Source organism: Montipora capricornis, chromosome 12, assembly GCF_036669925.1.
Source record: "Montipora capricornis isolate CH-2021 chromosome 12, ASM3666992v2, whole genome shotgun sequence".
NCBI lineage: Eukaryota > Metazoa > Cnidaria > Anthozoa > Scleractinia > Acroporidae > Montipora > Montipora capricornis.
The window spans coordinates 41,255,945-41,263,444 of NC_090894.1; the positions used below are offsets into that span (position 1 = coordinate 41,255,945).

At 41.0% G+C, this 7,500-nt stretch overlaps 1 protein-coding gene across 1 annotated transcript in view; it reads right to left on the reverse strand.

Moving 5' to 3' along the window:
• Positions 1 to 5,880: 5,880 nt before the first annotated feature.
• The window catches only part of LOC138026509 (tripartite motif-containing protein 2-like), a 23,436-nt gene continuing 21,816 nt past the window's right edge, over positions 5,881 to 7,500 (reverse strand). Inside the window, exon 3 of the mRNA XM_068873889.1 lies at positions 5,881 to 7,500. This exon is cut by the window's right edge and continues 1,500 nt beyond it. The gene's annotated coding sequence lies outside the window, so the exon portion shown is untranslated.

Below are 7,500 nucleotides of genomic sequence, written 5' to 3' on the forward strand. Positions count from 1 at the left end.
CCTGTCGTGTTTCAATGAAATACATCAAAATGTGAATGATCTCGTTTCCAGAGTACATTAGTAAAACACTTCTTTGACCTTGAACTGACAAAGTTTCTTTTTTTTTTATGGCTTCTAAAACAAACCAGCGAGATTAAGAAACGGCAGTCACACTCAGTTGGTTTCGGTGGAAAGAGAACAAATGATGATCAGCAGAAGGAGAGTTCCAATGGCCGACCAAAGTCTGGTTGTCATAACATTAAATGTGGTTTGTGTGGTGGAAAGTATCTACATCGCGGTAATTGTCCTGTACAAGGTACGCAATGTCTAAACTGTGGCAAAATGAATCACTTCTCTAAAGTTTGTCGTAGTAAACCCAACAATCGTTCAAAATCCACCCGACCAAGAAAGCCATTGAAAGGTAACCACCATTCCTGATCTGTGGACATTGAAGACACTTCTGGTGGTGAAACTCCAACCTTAGCAGGTGCTGATATGCGATGATGATAACAGTGATTAGTACACCTTTCATATCGGCATGCAGGAACCTCAAGTCACGATTATGGACACGCTTGTCCGCATAATCGCAGATTCTGGAGCAACGGTGAACATCCTGAGCAAAAGGGACTTTGATAGCTTAAAACCAAAACCTCAATTGATGAATACGAATGTCAAAGTGTATCCATACATGTCTGCTGAACCGCTTAATCTGCGTAGCAAACTCCGAGCCAACGTTGCTAGTGATCATTGTTCATCGGAAGAAACATTCTATGTTGCAGAGGGCTCGTCAGTTTCTATACCTAGCTGGATGATATCACAGAAATTAAATCTTATCAAGCTTTAAGCACGGTTGAACTACCTCCTGTTAATCTACCACCTGGTGCCCCAGATTTCCTCAAGGACTTTCTTAGTCTAACTAATGGAATGGGTGAATACAAAGGTGAACCAGTACGCCTACATGTTGACGAATCGCACGCCGCACCGTCGCATCCCGTTTCATGTCCGGAAACAAGTGAAATAGAAACTGGGGTAGCTTGAGAATGATTGCATCATTGAACGTGCTGAGGGCCCAGCCCCTTGGGTTTCGCCGATAGTTGTTTTACCCAAGCCCCAGAAGCCAAACGAAATCAGAATTTGTGTCGATATGCGGCTACTAAATAAAGCTATCATCAGGCAAAGGCACATTATTCCCATCATTGATGATGTCATATCTGACTTAAATGGCTGCAAAGTGTTTAGCAAGATTGATCTAAATCAAGGGTACCATCAAATCCCACTCCACTCTGACTCAAGACCACTGGCAACATTCTCCACCCATGTTGGGTTATTCCGTTACAAGCGTCTTAACTTTGGTCTGTCATGCGCTGCAGAAGTCTTCTAGAGGAAAGTGAGTGACTCGATCTGCGGTATTCCCTGTGTTAAGAACATCAGTGATGACATCTACGTCGGTGGCATAGACAATGACACCCACGACCAACATCTAAAGCAAGCTTTCCTCCACCTTCAGGAGAATGGCCTGACGATCAACTTACCTAAGTGTCAGTTCCGAGTTCCTACCATGCTTTTCTTTGGCCATGTGTCCTCTGAAAGGGGCATGTCGCCTGATCCAAGAAAAGTAGAAGCTCTTCAAAGCGTTGCCCCGCCGACCAACGTATCAGAACTACGAAGCCTCCTTAGCTCTGCTGCATTCTGCTCAAGATTTATCAAGGACTTTGCAATTATTACCAGGCCTCTTCGACAGCTGACCTGTGATGGAGTGAGTTGGCAGTGGACCCAAGAGGAGCAGTCATCATTTGAACGCCTAAAAGAAGCATCATCAGTCAAGACAAAAATTGGATACTTCGACCCCAAGAAACCCACTTCCATCTTCATTGATCTTAGCCTAGTTGGTTTAGGTGCTGTTCTGACCCAAGAACATAAGTCGACCAAAGAAGTGACACCGCTGCACTATGCCAGTTGTCCGCTTACTCCCACACAAGCAAGATATCCTCAGATTGATCGTGAAGCCTTATCGATGTACTGCGCAACCACGTCAATTTGTTACCCCAATCTACACTCGAGAACCTTTTCAAATGTCTTTACTACCTGACAATCTAGTGATTGATGACTAGTCAAGATTCCCGTTCGTGGAACCGGGGTCATGTACGTCTACCAGTGTTGTCATACCCAAGCTAAACCAAATGTTTGCTACATTTGGAACTCCCCGCGTTGTCAAGTTAGATAATTGCCCACCATTCAATGGAGAAGAATTTGCTAAGTTTGCTTGTGTGCTTGGCTTTAGACACCGCAAGGTTACTCCGCTCTGGCCAAGGGCCAATGGAGAGGTGGAGAGATTTGTAATAACGCTAAAGAAATGCATAAAGCCTGCTAAAGCAGAATGGAGGAATCGGAGAAAGGAGCCGCAAGCCACTTTGCGTAATTACCGCACCACGCCCCATACAACCACTTGTGTTGCTCCTGCTGTGTTTTTGTTAAAACGCCCTGTTCACAACAAACTTCCACAAGCCAACCAAATAGACCGTGTCTGAGATCATCCGCGAACGTGGTTCCTCACAGAAATCCAAGATCAAGCTTCATGCTGACAACAAGACTTAGTAAAACCCGTGCTCCCCTGGTTAAACTGTACTGGTCAAGAGGCCCTTTTTTTATCAAAAAGAGGAACTGTTTATGATCACATTCTTCTAACAGTTGTGAGTAAGAAGGGCAGTATAATCACTGCTGAAAATGAAACCAAACAGTTACAAGAAATTCATAATTCTTCAAAAGTCTGAATCAACCAGCTATCACCCATGACAGTGATGAGTCTCAAAGCAGTGATCTTGGCTCTCCAGCTGACAAAGAGTGCTTGCATGAAATGCCAGCTACAGCTCCATGTTTGAATGCTCCTAATCTGGTTCCGCTGAAACTCTTGGACACTCATCATGACCAAGCTGATCTGCCAAGTTCAAGCAATCCTGTTCCTGTTCCTGTTCCAGAGAATCCAATTCGTGCCTCCCATCCCAACAGTCAACCACCTTTGCGAAAACGAACTCCGAGGCAAGTTTTTGACCTATAGTCTGGAATTCTTGCTACAGCTATTAACCTTGATGGCGTGACTGTTTCAAGTTGAAAAGCCTTTGCTTATGAACTACACGTTTGTTTCTCTTTGACTTTTGACTCGCAGTTAGAATTTAGGTCCAGTGGACAATCATCAAGTTTGTTTCACTTTGTATTGATGCAACCTTATAATTATCATTGTTTGATCTCTTTCAAGAGATTTTCTAACTTGGAGGCATTGCCTCCCCAAGACCATCCCCTAACGTCCTCGTTCGTGGGCGGTGGACAACAGTGGAGTAGGGGACTGCCTGCCAGGGTGAAGCACAGTGGGACTTAGCTCCCGGGGCCGTTACGGTAGCTGTGAAGGTCTGGCAGGAACTCTGAACAAGCTGGCAAATAGGGGCTATGGCAAGTCTGCAGAAGGCTAGTCACCCTCTCGGACTCAATCCACTGACTACAGAAACCGAGAGGCCTTATGCGTCCCATGGCGCAAAAAGGACTGATGAACGACGGGATGTTACAGTTATTGTATCTCGCTATGAACTTTGGGAGGTGTTCTTCTACACCATCATGGCGGCCATGTGATCGATGTTTGGAGTATTCATTAAAATCCTTCGTTTATCTTATACATCGTGAATTAATATTATCAGGAAACATCACAGGAGTGACCATCGCAGTGAGTAGGGCCAGTAACATGCTGCATCAGATCAAATGAGTCCAGAATACGTAAAAATCGCCGAGCATCTGAGTCCTCATGCTGATCTATATAGAAGTAAAATCTCCAGCGTGTAATAGATGCCCAGGAGCCAGATCTAGGTGCTCCAGATATGCGCTGAATTCTCCCAGCAACAACTTCACATTAGAAACATTAGTAGTAGGTGGTGGTGGACGATAAATAATAACAAGAGTGCCTAAGAAGGATTATAAAACGTAGGAATTTCTACTGAAAATAACTAGTCTATTTACAAATTTTAAAAATATATGATACAAACGATAAAAGCAAACCTAATTAGTTATTACACAGATTGCAGGACCGGTATCCCTCGTTGATCTTACGTGCGTAAGTTCGCTTTGAATTTGTTGGGAGCCTGTACCACAATTTTGTACCGAGATATTCAAGTGAGTGTTTGCCAAAAGTTAGTAATTAAGTAAAACAAAGTCAGAATGGTTTAAATAAGCAGCAAATTCTCTTGGGGTATAAATTATACATTAAAACGCATCTATCGTCAAGTCTTCTGTATGTTAGGGTGGGTGCACTGGCACGTACCAATCACTATGGATAGTTTGATTTTTATTTCTATAAACCGCTCTAAGGGACCCCCCTGCAACCCTTCCAGCTTTCTAGTGTCACTGTTTTTCAGCAATTACGGAAATGCCAGACTAAATGGCAATACGTTAGATAGGGAAAAATGGCTGACTTATAAAGTAGTCTAACTTTGCCTTAGCAAGGATTAAATTCCTCACTCTTTATGACATCAACCTCATGCTGGCTTTCAGTCATATACTATTAATATGAATAAAGTAGTGAAGTCTACTGTCTATTGTCACTCCTAAAAGTTTTAGACAATCGGTTTTTTTTTCAATTACACTACTTTTTACAGAAATATTGTATTGTTATTATCCTTGTTTGCACCACTGTTCATATTTCATAGGTATTCTTTTAGATTACCTTAGCAGTTGGCTGCTGTATATAGTAGCATTCTCCTGAAGTTGAGAGACTACGTGCAGTTTACAAATTTGTACCTTTTTCATAAATTTGAATTCGTGATTTTGCTTTATTTTATTGGTGACTTTATAAAATATAAGTACGGAAATGAATGCTGTTTACTGCTTGTCGTTCATTTTTCGGAAACAGTGAAAATAAAGTAATCGAAAATTTATTCTTCACCTGTGCCTTAAGTAGCAAATGAAATAAGTGGAAATCGTTGGCTTGAAACTGTTACTGCAAATTTATGTTTAAACACTTCCTCGTTCTCTCCAACACCATTTCCTGTTTCTTTACCTCTGTCTAAACAGAACTAGACGACGTGCGCTCACTTTTCAGGGTAAAAAACAAATAAAAAGATCAACCAAGCAAACAAGAACATGCCTGTACCATCCTGTACTGTTGCATAATCAATTGCAGTGCACAGATCTTTGGGAAGTGTAAAAACACGTTAAGAAGGCATGGACGTAGTCATGTACTCCAGGACTGCCATCCACCTTTCAGGGCACGATTGTTCACGCGTGCGTAAATGTGGGATGACCGAGCCTGCAATATAGGATCATCTTTATGTGCAAATATTTGTGTACTTAAATGAGCTATATCACAGCTGGTACATTCCACAGAAATTTCCCTTATTTTAGCTGTCCTTGTTTCTTGTCAGTGATTCTTAGCATTTGGTGCTTTTTGCATTATCGTAAAGTTTCCGTTGATGAAATAATATATGATATGGATCATATATGAACTATGGATATGAAATCAAGTGAAGCTATGATCCTCGCAATAATGACCTCTGACCCGTGACCCTTGAAGTCACAGGTTTAAACCCCGATCAAGTCCTGAATTTTTCAGGATCATAGCTTCACTTAGGTTTCGTTCGATTAGAAAGCATTGCAGAAAAAAAAAATGAATTTTATGGGACATATCACCTTGAACTATAAAGTCGCTCCGAGTTCAAACTGCATTTATATATTTTTTGCTTATTCAGGCAATACTTCAAGAAATGATACTCAGAAACAAATACCATGTAATCAATGAACAACTTCATAATCGTAAAATTTAACTTGAAAACAAGTTAACTACAATTAAGGTTTATTGAACCTATTCAACCAACTAACTATATGTTATGATAAAATACATAACTTGAGAACAACTTCACTAAATCAGTAGTTTTATTAAAGCTGCTTTTACAATCAGCGGCTACTGAAGATAAGCTGATATATGTTTACAGGTATGTTTTAAGTAGTACGTGTTTTTTAAACACCGGGAAGAGAGTTCAAAATTCGACGCGTAGCGGAGTACTTCTGGTGAACTTCGAGGTGTTTGGAAATGGGGTAAAACACGATCTCGAGTATTTGATATATCTTCCTAATTGAATTTAGAACTATGAGGAGAAACGAAGAAATTTAACCTTGAAAATCTATGGTAATTACGATAAGATATGAAAACACCATCACGGTTACGATTTCCTTCGTTTAAACTTGAAGAATGATTAATAATGCATTTGAGAACTAATGACGTGATTCGTCAGAACTGAGTTAGCAGCAAAGAACAATCAAACGAAGATCCAAAAATTTTAGTCACATGTACACTGTTCCTGTAACGATAGCAATTAGGGATTCAGAGACAAGCCCTATGTGTTGATGGGGTTATAATCGGGATTGAAGATGATTAATGAACTGTACTGTCTGTCATAGCAGCACATAACAGAAGCGGGTAATTCAATGCCTAAAGTAGCAAATGTAGCCAGATTCGAGGTTAACATTGAACTAGTTTTAATTTATCTTAAATGATAATCTCTTTAGACTATGGGCCGATCCGCAATAGCAGACAAAATTGCATGCAATTGTCCGTGATAAAATCCGAGGACAACTTTAATTTGTCTTGGCCGTTTTTGTCACGTCTGTTGCATCTGCATTGACTGTGGTAAAAGTCGTCAAATGCTGTCACTGGTATTTCTCGGCTGTTTCTTTCGTGCCGAAGTTCATTTCAATTTACTCGCAGATTTCCTGCCAGACTTTTCAGTTTGCGTCTGTGCTTTCCAGACGTTCGTGTTTTTCTGCCCAAAAGATCGACGAAAAAACTCTGTTCTTCATTTGTCCATTTATCATAACTTGCCTTTCCTTTTCCAATTTTTTACCAGGCCCTTGAGCAATTTCTTCTACTTCGTCGGAAGGCAAACGTCACTGTGACTGAAATATTGCTCCGTTCTCGTAAATTCTCTCGGTTGAATAATCATGGCCTAACTGGTCGTCGTAAGGTGGGACGTTCCAGCTTCTTACAGAGTTGGGCTGTTGGTAAGGATGACCTGCATAGAGTGCCATTGGATTTAAGTTCCAACCATTGGGATTCATTTTGTCCACTGTGAAAATTTGAAATCTAGTTTCGCAACAAGCACGAGAAACAATCAGGGTTTGATTCCCAGACTCGGCGTCATACGTAGGTTGAGTTCATTAGTTCTCTACTTTGCATCGAGAGGTTTTCTCCGGGTACTCCGGTTTCCCCTCTCCACAAAAACCAACATTTGACTTGATTTGAAGTCATTGTTACTTTCAGTTTGCAGTGTCCCCAATTATCGCTCGAACGCTAGAACGACGCGACACTTAAATAAAGTTCCTTTCCTTTCCTTTCCTTTCAAAAATTTGTTTGTTTAAACGATTTTGCACAGTTTCTACTCGGACAAATTTTGTCAGCAGTGTGTTTGAAGATTTGCCCGCCTCGGCCAAGATTTGTCAAGTCGTGACAAATCAATTGCACTTGTAGCGCGTTTGTGATGTCAAAAA